We start from the raw sequence: 14,666 nt of genomic DNA, 5'->3' as shown, positions 1-14,666 counted from the left end.
TACTTAGTATAATGCCAAGTTACGTATGTAAGTTCCAGATCGTTTCAAGAAGTTGACACATTACTTTAAGCTGGTATCCATTGACAACCGCATGCTAAACAGTCTTTCAATCTGAGGATATAACTTTTCCAAGTTGGAGTAAACGTATGTTTCAGTTGTATACGTGTAGTGTTTCCCCATTCCGTTGTACTGGTTGAAACATTCCCCTACAGCTGTCTGCATCAAAACAGTGTTAACATTCCAACTGAACATTTTTCATAATTTTAAAGTGATCTCGACATAAGCCATTGTAACCAGTTTGTGCAAAGTACAGATTAAAATGTTATCCATTTTCAAACATATATATTGACTCACTGACACACTGAGTAAACAACGTATGTCTTAAGTGCCTTCGAGTACAGAGGCTGACACTGATTCATCAGCCTAAGCTTGTCTAAGGTGTCACTATGATACCTATCATGATAACTTGATGGAATCACTAAATATGACCCTTGATATCTCGGTGCTCTTGACTTATCGCTGATTTCTCGTGAGTGTTAATGTCTGTCTATCTGCTAGTGACTTTCCTCTTACAAGATATATTCATCTTAACTGTCTGTAATGCAAGAAACTGCAAACTCGGACTCGGACTTCATCCATATATTGCTATCCTTCCTCGGACTTGACGTTGTCAGTTTGTTTTGTATCGTCATTGACAGTGCCCACGTGAAAGCTCTCGTAATCTTATATCTTTAAAACAGTGGAGATATTCTCGCTTCAAGATAGTCCTATTAAAGTTCGTTGATTTACGAGATCCATGTTATGCAATAGTCAGGGTCGCAGGCCAATGTTTATTAATCTTGAAAGTGTTTATGAGGTTTCCGTTGACAACAATATTAACGTGATCTGTAAAGAACACGCTGAAAGTCTTATAAGGACCAGCCTCTTTATCACAGAAGTAGCAGCGTCGCTGTACTGAACCCGCGACAGTCATTGTACGGAAACTCTTCATCTCTTGGTGGTTTCAGAGGTATAATGAAACTCATGGTTTTCTTTCTCTCCACTGGAAACATCGACGTCATTACGGTGACTGACAGCGTGTGTGTGTGTGTGTGTGTGTGTGTGTGTGCGTGTGCGTGCGTGCGTGTTCGTGTGTGTGTGTGTGTGCGTGCGTGTGCGTGCGTGTGTGTGCCTTACTGCCAAGTCTATCGTCAACCAGATTCAACTTGAAATACATGATCAGTTAGTCACGTTGGCGTTCACTATACATTTAACTCTTCACATTAGTCCTTCCTTGGGTAAATATCGCAACATGTTTACAAGCTAACTCAATATGCTAACTCAGTTTTCAGCTGATGAAATGATCAGAAGCTGCCTTCAAATGCCGTACAAAGAAGTTGCATTCAAGTTAGGTTAAATTGATTGGAACTTCAGTACAACATTTGTTACTATTTCCATTTAGAAAATACAGTCAAATCCCGATGAGTCGAATCGCTGGGGACCAAGTAATAAATTCGACTTATCGATGTATTCGAGACATAGGTATGTCTATGAGGGTAGATACATTAAGAATAACACCCATCAAGATAAAGATATGACAGAGTTCAATCAGAGGATAATTTGATTTAAAAAGCTTCTGAACTTTGTGTATATCACACGACCAACTACTGGTGGGTCACCAGGCGCCAGTGTATATGACATAGTTCATTGTACCTCGCCATTGTAGATGCTATCACTGCTGTAGTAGGTGGAGTAGGTCAGTTTGACGAGGGCCAGGTCAGTTCGCAGGGAGATGATCCAACGTGTATACTCTACTGGATTATCAGATTGACAGATCACGGAATTTACCCGATCTTGGCCAGAGTTTGTTAACGGTTTAGCTTCCTGTGGATAGCGCCATAATGACTGGAGCTGTAACTAGGGTTATGTGTTGGTGTATTGTCGAAGTATGAACGTTTTTTATAGCAGTCGTTGTAGGTGAAGTTGCAGGTTTAGCTGACGTTGTACAGATAACAGTACCAACTGTAGTGGCAGACGCACTGGTAGCAGTATCACCACTGAAGATGTCGAAGCAGATCTTCTGATACCATCCGGAAAATATATTCAAATTTGTTTTAAAGATTACTTTAAAGACCAGTAGCAGTATCTTTACTTCAGTAACACCAGTAGTAATGTTCTGACATTCTAGCAATGGCAGCAAGCACTTCCTAACTCAGTCGCAACAAGAACTGTTAATTACGTTTCTGGAAATACCAACATCAGTACCTAGAGTTGTTCTACATGTTTAGTTTACAGCCCTGTTCTCTGCTGATGTAGACATAATGGCTGGAGATGTAATCACATTGGTACTTTGTATGCTTTATTGTAGCAGTTCGTATCAAATGAATTCGTTGCAATCCAGACAGTGAAGGAGGCAATGTTAGGGACACATGGTTACACCAGTCCGTGAGAGTCCATCTACCACCAAGCAGCAGTCTGATCACCGTTCTCATCAACCAGACCATTTAAAAGGGAAAACTCTCTACAGAACGGCGCATTACCATTAGTTCATCAATAAAGCTGAAATCAATTTGTTCTACAGATTAGCCTGCGTCTGTTGGTGCCCTGAAGCTGGTCTGTAATAATTATTTTGACCAATTCGCTCTTATGGTTTGGTTCAGCTTGTAATTACACAGATTCCTGCATTATAGAGTTTCTGGCGAGTGTCGCTGTTACACTGACCAGCTGAGACAGAGAGGGGATTGGTGACTCTAACTAATTCAGTTCCACAATAAACTGCCCCATGTTTATAGATGAGTCTCAGGTTACAGAGATGGTGTATGGGGGAAGTGTCACAGAGAATGTGCAACTGTATTTTCACTAGCTATCACCATTACGGAGCGGTGGGGTAGCCTTGTGTTTAAAGCGTGTGCTCGTCACGCCGAAGACCTGGGCTCGATTCCCCACATGGGCACATTGTGGGAAGCCCATTTCTGGTGTCCCCCGCTGTGATATTGCTGGAATATTGCTAAAAGCGGCGTAAAACCAAACTCACTCACTTACTATCACCATGACTACACATTTTCGCATCCCATGTAAATCCTGAAAAGCATGTTTCTACAAAGCGTTTATGTTGGAATGACGGCACATGTACAGTGTCTGTGTTGTCGATATCGATATTTATACGTAATAGAACATTACTTTAATTATAAGTAATATCATCTTCATCAATGATATTTATCAAAGTATAGTATAGGATCCACATTTTTCGTTTATCATGTCTATATTGTTTTCGGGAATGATTTTATTACGACAAATTCGCTGATAAGTGCGCAGCTCGCATTAAATGGGTTTACTCTTTAGAAGTTATGAGTAGAAGAAATAAATATGAAACACTCACATCCGAATTTAAACATTTACGACTCGAAAAGTGGTTCCCTAAGGGATGGCTGATTCCGTACTGTTGAAGAATTAAACTGAAGGCTCACCTGTTTAGCGTAGTCATTTTACGAGTCCTACGCAATTACAAAAATATATATGTTTCTCTTCAAAGTTTTGCTGATTATTTTCATGAATTTGAATGATTGGTCTTTGTCGAGGACCTTTCCGATTTGATATGATTTAATTATGAAATTATAGCCGTTAAACAATCTCATTAATCTATCCGTTTTGTATTAGGGCATCCCTTAGAGATTTTACGGCAGAATGTTAAGTATGTAAAAAACAGAATGTGTCGCAGGAGATATTTCCGTTGCCTGTGTATGCCACTCCACAGGGACATATAGATGCAAATACCAATGAATATATCACGTCAATAACCAACATCAATATCACTTACAGTCGCCTGTTCCTGTCACATATCGCTTCATTTGATGAAACATGTTTATGTCAGACACAATAATAGCATATAGATATTTATTAACTTGATTGTCTTCATATCCAGCAGTTTTAAATTTACTATGCCTCCTTTCATCTCAGTATAAATTATTGAATGATGTTCCGTCATAGAAATATATCTACGTGCTAATAAATCTACTGAATGAATATATATACAATGTATATATTATATATATACTCTGATGGATGTCCAAGTGTTGTTTTTTGTTGTGCGCAAGATCTGGCTCTCAGGAGCTCTTCTAATTAAAGTACATGTATGTATGTATGTGTGCGTGTGTGTGTGTGTGCGTGTGTGTGTGCGTGCGTGCGTGCGTGCGTGCGTGTGTGTGTGTGTGTGTGTGTGTGTGTGTGTGAGAGAGACAGCAAATGACAGTCCGGATCGGTTTAGTTAGGACATTATTACCCCTTATACTTATGTTCCTATATTTGCCGTATTTTAGTTTCAAGTATTAGGTTCTGTCCCCCTTTATTCTCCGACGGTTATCCATTGCAAGTATATTTCACTTGAGAACATTGCATTTCCATGACTCACTCATATAATGACGTCGGTCAGAACATTGAAGCGTTGTGAAAAAACAACGATGTAAATCGTCACCTGTGAGACAAAACCTACACAGCCAGTTCCATAATTGGGAGACATCTTTACCAACAGTCCATTAAATGCTTCCTATCTGTGCTCATCCTAACGTTTCAGTCTTGCTCGGTCACACTACTGTGGTTTGATTGTGCCATTCAGATAAGACAATTTTACTCGTGCATGCATAGAGAAACTTTTTAGCAATGGTGAAGAGCGGACGGCCATGGGCGTCCTTCTTGCGGAAATGTCCTGTCCCCCAATTTCTCATAGATGTGAGGAAACATATTGTTCAGATTGCCTAATACTGTAAGGCGCCGCGATTGTGTGTAAAGCGTTCACTCGTCACGCCGAAGACGGGTTCGATTCCCCACATGGGTAAAATGTGTGAAGCCTATTTCAGGTGTCCCCAACCGTGAATTTGCTGGAATACTGCTAAAAGCGGTGTAAAACTAAAACTCACTCACTCGTTGTCGTGGGTTTGACCCAAGTGGTAAACGTCTGATACCACATAACGTCGAAACGTCCTTGTTATCCATAAAACTTGTTCTATATTCCACATAACGTCGTCCTTCCTTTGGTGCCGTCATGCCGTGACATAACCAGAACTCCGGTGGCGTTGGACCCAACTCACAGACTCACACAAAGGTTCCTCAACACCTTTGTTTTGTCCAAGTAGGTTCAGGGAGTCAGATGAACTTACTGAACACCTTTTGTGAACACTAATTCCCTTATTCCACACATATCCTAAGCATTAAACAACAATTCCTATAGGTTATTGTCAGATTCCCGTTGGTCACTGATACTTTCAAAACGTGAATTTGCCTAAGAATTCTGTTGGGTTTAAGTCACACAGCTCACTGTCACTGTCGACCAATGCTAGTACTTCATCAAATGATCGTGTCGACATCAGCTTTATCAAACTGCCGTGGAAATGTAATTTCCATTGCCGAGAAACGTTAACTTACATCCCATTACACAGGTGTCACGAACATACTGCATAAAACAATATACGAGTTACAGTGTTGATGTTACAGGTCACTGAAGACACATTCTTAGTTGTGTAGTGGCGGGCCTTGATTCTACACCGTAGCCGATAACGGTTGGAGGGTTAAAATAACCATCTACATAAAATGTCCAACAGAATAAAAGCGACAAAACCTTTTCCACATTCATAAGAAATATATGCCAAAAGCAGAGTCGATTGTACAATTGTGACTATATCATGAGCAGATATTTGTTTCAGCAGTACTACAGGTGTATGATGTTGTTTGCCAACAAATTTGGTCTGAACCAGACAATCCAGTGATTGTCACCATGCGATACGATGACAGAGCATATGTTTATTAATCAGTATGAAATAGTGATGATACCAGATGTTCGCGAAAGGTGAGCATCCTGCCCGCCCCACCGGTGCCAAGTCTAATCATATATGGATAACACTACATTATAACGTTACATTATATTTACACTAACATTATATATTGATTACACTACATTATAACGTTACATCATATTTACACTAACATTATATACTAGGCACATAAAGAAACTGTGCATATAAATCTTTTAAATCTAAATTTATCAAACCTGTGTAGACACATAAGGATTTAAACTCAGAGATTAGTGACATGTATCCAACATGCATGCACGTGCCACGTTCCGTGATGTCAGTGGGTTCGTCCTTGAGACGTGCAATACGTTGTTGCACGTGCATTCCGGGAAAGAGAAACAGAGCAAATGAATGCCACACAATACTGTCACTTTGGAAAGCTCAACCCCTGCCCTTGCAATCGTTCAAAAAATTAAACGGCTATTGAAACGCATAGCATGCCAAGGCTCACGTCTGCACAACGTCATGAGGCCATTGGGATGGTCCGTGGGGGAATGTCTCAACGACAAGTGGCTGCACATTTCCACTGCCACAGGAACACCATTTCTGCACTGGTGAGACGCTACCAGAACACATATGATGTCATCGATCGGCCACGTTCTGGACGTCCACGTGTAACAACGCCAAGACAGGACAGATGGATAAGGGTGACCCATCTTCGCCACAGGTTTCAGACTGCAGTGATGACTGCCCGAACCATCCCAGGACTTCCCCGTATCCATCCATACACAGTTCGACAACGTTTACGTCATCACGGAATCCGACCACGACGTCCCGCCATACGGCCTATTCTGACACAACGTCATCGACAAGCTCGCCGAATGTGGTGCCGAAATCATGTCCGCAGACCCTTGTTTTGGTGGAGAAATGTTGTTTTTACAGATGAGTCCAGGTTTAACATTTCCCATAGTGATGGACGTCAACGTGCCTATAGACGCGTGGGAGAATGTTATGCACAGGCCTGTGTCTTGGAGAGGAATCGCTTTGGTGGTGGTTCCGTGATGATTTGGGGTGGAATAACAGCACGCCAAAGAACTCCTTTGGTGATTGTTCAGGGCAACTTAACTGGTGTGGGCTACAGGGATCAGATTCTTCGACCTGTGGCAATTCATTTTCTGCAACGTCATGGCCCTGGGTTAACATTCCAACAGGACAATGCCCGCCCCCATACGGATCTCTCCCCGATAGAGCATGTTTGGGACGAGATGGATCGACGTCTACGCCGTCTTCCTCATCCGCCAGATAACGTCCTTGACCTTGCAACAGAACTTGAGAGAATCTGGCGTGACATCCCACAAGCCTTCCTTGCACGTTTGATAGGCTCTATGCGTCGTCGATGCACTGCTGTTCTCAATGCCGATGGTGGACATACCCGTTATTGAGCTTGTGACATGGTCGTTTGACCCCTGTCCCGCTTGTGGACTCGTGACGTCATTGTGATTGACTTTTCAATTGAAATTCTCCCGACTTGTTATGGTCTCATGATCCCTCCATTAAAGTTCATATGTACCTTTGACATTATTATCGTACTTATCAACTGGGATAATATTTTGACAATGCACAGTTTCTTTATGTGGCTAGTATATATTGATAACACTACATTATAACGTTACATTATATTTACACTAACATTATATATTGATAACACTACATTATAACGTTACATTATGTTTACACTAACATTATATATTGATAACACTACATTATAACGTTACATTAATTTACACTAACATCATATATGGATAACACTACATTATAACGTTACATTATATTTACACTAACATTATTTATTGATAACACTACATTATAACGTTACATTATATTTACACTAACGTTATATATTGATAACACTTCATAATAACGTTACATTATATATTTACACTTACATTATATATTCATAACATCACATTATAACGTTACATTATATTTACACTAACATTATATATTGATAACACAAACATTGCATCCTACGTTACACTTACATTTTATCCATCATAACTCGAACCATATACTCAACATGACACTACGAATATATCCAACAGGGTATTAACCGTAAATCCAAGATAACTCGAACCATATACTCTACATAACACTACGAATATATCCAACAGGGTATTAACCATAAATCCAACATACCTCTGGCCATATACTCAACAGAGCACTAACTATAAATTATCCAACATTACTCTAATCATTTATCTAGTATTACACTAACTATATGTCAAAGATTATGTTTAAAAAAATAACACAAAACACGTGTCCAACAGAACACTTACAATATATTCAACATTACACTCCCAATATATTCAACATTACACTACCGATATATTCAACATTACACCCCAATACATGCAACATTACACCCCAATACATTCAACATTACACCCCGAATACATTCAACATTACACTCTGAATACATTCAACATTACACCCCCAATACATTCAACATTACACTCCCAATATATTCAACATTACACCCCGAATACATTCAACATTACACTTCGAATACATTCAACATTACATCCTCAATACATTCAACATACCCACTAACCATATAAACTTATCAGCTATGCAACATTACACATAACATGAACCTAAAGGATAGTAACCCTATATACAACCATATAACCAACATTACACATAACATTAACCTAAAGGATAGTAGCCATATATACAACCATATAGCCAACATTACACATAACATGAACCTACAGGATAGTAGCCCTATATACAACCATATAGCCAACATTACACATAACATGAACCTAAAGGATAGTAGCCCTATATACAACCATATAACCAACATTACACATATTATGAACCTACAGGATAGTAGCCCTATATACAACCATATAACCAACATTACACATAACATGAACCTACAGGATAGTAGCCCTATATACAACCATATAACCAACATTACACATAACATGAACCTAAAGGATAGTAGCCCTATATACAACCATATAACCAACATTACACATGAACATGAACCTAAAGGATAGTAGCCCTATATACAACCATATAACCAACATTACACATAACATGAACCTACAGGATAGTAGCCCTATATACAACCATATAGCCAACATTACACATAACATGAACCTACAGGAAAGTAGCTCTATATACAACCATATAACCAACATTACACATAACATGAACCTAAAGGATAGTAGCCCTATATACAACCATATAACCAACATTACACATAACATTAACCTAAAGGATAGTAACCCTATATACAACCATATAGCCAACATTCAAGTCACCATGCCATTTACAAACAAACCCTCCAGGCATGTAACTAACCTTATTCCTACATTAATATTGGTATGAGGAATATTAGTAAATCGATGAGTGAGTTTGAAGGCCACTATGAACGACATTTCTGCTATTCCACAGCATGTCAGCTTGACTTTGAGGACAGCCCGACGTGATGCAGACTCCAGATCTTTGCCACATTGTATAAACCCACCATATAATGGATCTGGTGCTGACAATCCTCGCCACAAAGTCAAGCCGACCAGTGTTTCCAACCAGGGGTGTCTGGCACGCAACAGAAGCTCAGACTAGCGATACAAATAGTCACTGATATATTGGGTATACGGTGGTTTTAAATGGAGTACTGAATGCTTAAACACACGCCAGTGCCAGTCACCATGCATCATTATCCAAGGGACCAATACAGATCCGGGTTAGAACTGATCTTCAACAACCCATGCTTGTCAAAAGTGGCAACGGGATTGGGTTGTCAGGTTCGCTGATTTGGTTGAGACATCTATTTATTGCGTAGATCGGTGCTCATGATGTCAATCACTGGGTTGTCTATGCCAGACCTAGTTATTATCTCAGTCAAAAGCCGGTATATTCTACAAACAACCAATACATTATCAAAATGATACTAGATTACAGCATTTTTAATGATTGAGTTTTGGCATGTTGAGTATAAGTTTGAGGAAAACTTATCTTAATCATGTTTAGTCCATGGTGAATCTAATAAATGTCGCTCGTTGATACAGATTATGACTGAATTGTTGTATGACAGTATGGAAGACGCGTACAGAAGGAGCTCTATTGATAGACAGCACACCACTAGGAATAATTGGACACAACTTTAGAACCTCGTGGATTTAGTGTTAGCTTGACCAAAACAAATCAGCTTTGATATTCACCCTTACATATGAAGTTTTAGCAATTACAACGTTAGATCCTGTGTTGCCATGGAAACACCATTGATCAAAATGGGGATAATTGTGTCAAACATATGTCTGCCTAATCACGGCGTGACAAAGGCAATACTGCACACAGTCGTCGTTATAGAACCTCAAATGAATACCATCTTCCACAGACTTATGCGTAATCATTCCCCGTAATCTTCTAACTATGTATTTCAAATCAGTATACGACCAGTCTCTATTTAAGTTATGTACATAGTAATCTTCTAAATATACTGTTATGTACATCAAATCAGTATACGACCAGTCTCTATTTAGGTTATGTACATAGTAATCTTCTAAATATACTGTTATGTACATCAAATAGGTAAACGACCAGTCTCTATTTAGGTTATGTTACATAGTAATCTTCTAAATATACTGTTATGTACATCAAATCAGTATACGATATACGACCAGTCTTACTATTTGCTATGTACATAGTAATCTTCTAAATATACTGTTATGTACATCAAATCAGTATACGACCAGTCACTATTTAAGTTATCATAGTAATCTCTAAATATACTTTATGTACATCAAATCAGTTACGACCAGTCACTATTTAGTACATAGTAAGTTATGTACATAGTAATCTTCTAAATATACTGTTATGTACATCAAATCAGTATACGACCAGTCTCTATTTAGGTTATGTACATAGTAATCTTCTAAATATACTGTTATGTACATCAAATCAGTATACGACCAGTCACTATTTAGGTTATGTACATAGTAATCTTCTAAATATACTGTTATGTACATCAAATAATCAAATATACGACCAGTCACTATTTAAGTTATGTACATAGTAATCTTCTAAATATACTGTTATGTACATCAAATCAGTATACGACCAGTCACTATTTAGGTTATGTACATAGTAATCTTCTAAATATACTGTTATGTACATCAAATCAGTATACGACCAGTCACTATTTAGGTTATGTACATAGTAATCTTCTAAATATACTGTTATGTACATCAAATCAGTATACGACCAGTCACTATTTAAGTTATGTACATAGTAATCTTCTAAATATACTGTTATGTACATCAAATCAGTATACGACCAGTCACTATTTAGGTTATGTACATAGTAATCTTCTAAATATACTGTTATGTACATCAAATCAGTATACGACCAGTCACTATTTAGGTTATGTACATAGTAATCTTCTCTAAATATACTGTTATGTACATCAAATCAAATCAGTATACGACCAGTCACTATTTAGGTTATGTACATAGTAATCTTCTAAATATACTGTTATGTACATCAAATCAGGTATACGACCAGTCTCTATTTAGGTTATGTACATAGTAATCTTCTAAATATACCGTTATGTACATCAAATCAGTATACGACCAGTCTCTATTTAGGTTATGTACATAGTAATCTTCTAAATATACTGTTATGTACATCAAATAGGTATACGACCAGTCTCTATTTAGGTTATGTACATAGTAATCTTCTAAATATACTGTTATGTACATCAAATCAGTATACGACCAGTCTCTATTTAGGTTATGTACATAGTAATCTTCTAAATATACTGTTATGTACATCAAATCAGTATACGACCAGTCTCTATTTAGGTTATGTACATAGTAATCTTCTAAATATACTGTTATGTACATCAAATCAGTATACGACCAGTCTCTATTTAGGTTATGTACATAGTAATCAAATCAGGTATACGACCAGTCTCTATTTAGGTTAACATAGTAATCTTCTAAATATACTGTTATGTACATCAAATCAGTATACGACCAGTCTCTATTTAGGTTATGTACGTAGTAATCTCACTAAATATACTGTTATGTACATCAAATCAGTATACGACCAGTCTCTATTTAAGTTAAGTAATGCTTTCAATAAAACAATACTGATACAGAACTGCCTTTGTTTGTTCCGTTGTTGTGCGATAGAACCTAGACAGCCCTTTGTTCGTCTTGGCACCGCGTGGTCCAGATGAAACGGCATCATTTGATTGTGGGTTTAATCCCGGTTCACTATGGTAATGTTTTGTCATGAGTTCTAAAAACATACAAACAGACATTCAAACAAGTTTATAAAGTCATAGCAATATGGTTGCCCGAGACTTATACGTTGACATGTAGATACGTTCACACGCTGTGGTATATATCACATGACCCTAAACACAGAAATAAACTAAAATCACTCACTCACTTATCTTTCGTATTTGTCTGTTGTATGGTGAACGAAAGAAAATATAACACAAACCTATAAACTCATAATATGTCTGTTGTACAAGTGAGAGTGTATGGTTATTACAGCAATATCCAGCCCGCGACACTGTCACCCTAGGTCACGAAAGATAAAACACATTTAACTATACAGAATATGGTAAGAGTTTTCACACTGTGAGACTGCTGTGTAGAGCTGTGCGTCATTGGTGTGTCATGTTTTTCTGGAAGGGACTCTTCAATCATGGGCATTATACATGAATACAATCAATATATATTCACAAAAGGACGACGCTGATTGAGTGCCGGGTGGGTAGTTACAGTAATTATAGAGCAATCATCAGAAATATTCGTATTGTCAGCCCCTCATCGACCTTCAGAGAAAGTCTATTCTTTTATTTATTTCTAAAGTACGCTGGCATGCCCTTCGGCGACAAAACAGATGGCGTGCACTTTTGTAGAGCTTTCATTACTGTTACCAAGTTAATCCAATCAGTTTTAAGCCTTCATTGAAAATCACATCTCTTCAAGTGGCTATAACAGTCCTTCAAAGAAATTTGTCAAAGAAGACCGATTGTCCTCAAATGACCGACGATGACCATAGGAGGGAAAAAATCCTTCAGGGATGAAATCAATCACTGATCGGGAAATAAAACAGTTATTTTAGGAATGATATTCATGATTTCATGCCCAAAACGAAAGTATACTTTTAGTCCAAAGAACATTCAAGGTCTTTTGAAATGTATATTTTTAAATGCAATAGGCAATGGGATCATTGCCTTGTGTCTTTATGTCTACCAATCTTCTTCAAAGTTGTTGATTAAGGTTTCAATATTCAAAGCGATGTTTTCAGAAAGTTTTGCAGTTGAGATGAGAATACCAGTGGCAAAGTATATGAACTTAAGAATTACTTCCCCTGTCTATTTAGTTGACTTGCCTTTGCAAGTGTTTATGGCAGATGTTCTCTGCTGATGTAGACATAATGGCTGTAGATGTAATCACATTGGTACTTTGTATGCTTTATTGTAGCAGTTCGTATCAAATGAATTCGTTGCAATCCAGACAGTGAAGGGGGCAATGTTAGGGACACATGGTTACACCAGTCCGTGAGAGTCAATCTACCACCAAGCAGCAGTCTGATCACCGTTCTCATCAACCAGACCATTTAAAAGGGAAAACTCTACAGAACGGCGCATTACCATTAGTTCATCAATAAAGCTGAAATCAATTTGTTCTACAGATTAGCCTGCGTCTGTTGGTGCCCTGAAGCTGGTCTGTAATAATTATTTTGACCAATTCGCTCTTATGGTTTGGTTCAGCTTGTAATTACACAGATTCCTGCATTATAGAGTTTCTGGCGAGTGTCGCTGTTACACTGACCAGCTGAGACAGAGAGGGGATTGGTGACTCTAACTGATTCAGTTCCACAATAAACTGCCCCATGTTTATAAATGAGTCTCAGGTTACAGAGATGGTGTATGGGGGAAGTGTCACAGAGAATGCGTAACTGTATTTTCACTAGCTATCACCATTACGGAGCCATGGGGTAGCCTTGTGTTTAAAGCGTGTGCTCGTCACGCCAAAGACCTGGGTTCGATTCCCCACATGGGCACATTGTGGGAAGCCCATTTCTGGTGTCCCCCGCTCTGATATTGCTGGAATATTGGTAAAAGCGGCGTAAAACCGAACTCACTCACTTACTATCACCATGACTACACATTTTCGCATCCCATGTAAATCTTGAAAAGCATGTTTCTACAAAGCGTCTATGTTGGAATGACGGCACATGTACAGTGTCTGTGTTGTCGATATCGATATTTATACGTAATAGAACATTACTTTAATTATAAGTAATATCATCTTCATCAATGATATTTATCAAAGTATAGTATAGGATCCATATTTTTCGTTTATCATGTCTATATTGTTTTCGGGAATGATTTTATTACGACAAATTCGCTGATAAGTGCGCAGCTCACATTAAATGGGTTTACTCTTTAGAAGTTATGAGTAGAAGAAATAAATATGAAACACTCACATCCGAATTTAAACATTTACGACTCGAAAAGTGGTTCCCTAAGGGATGGCTGATTCCGTACTGTTGAAGAATTAAACTGAAGGCTCACCTGTTTAGCGTAGTCATTTTACGAGTCCTACGCAATTACAAAAATATATATGTTTCTCTTCAAAGTTTTGCTGATTATTTTCATGAATTTGAATGATTGGTCTTTGTCGAGGACCTTTCCGATTTGATATGATTTAATTATGAAATTATAGCCGTTAAACAATCTCATTAATCTATCCGTTTTGTATTAGGGCATCCCTTAGAGATTTTACGGCAGAATGTTAAGTATGTAAAAAACAGAATGTGTCGCAGGAGATATTTCCGTTGCCTGTGTATGCCACTCCACAGGGA

The sequence above is a fragment of the Haliotis rubra genome, unplaced genomic scaffold, assembly GCF_003918875.1.
Source record: "Haliotis rubra isolate DU_JTF1 unplaced genomic scaffold, ASM391887v1 Scf177, whole genome shotgun sequence".
In the NCBI taxonomy this organism is placed as follows: domain Eukaryota; kingdom Metazoa; phylum Mollusca; class Gastropoda; order Lepetellida; family Haliotidae; genus Haliotis; species Haliotis rubra.
The sequence above is the reverse complement of the archived record's forward strand: the minus strand, read 5'-3'. Positions refer to the sequence as shown.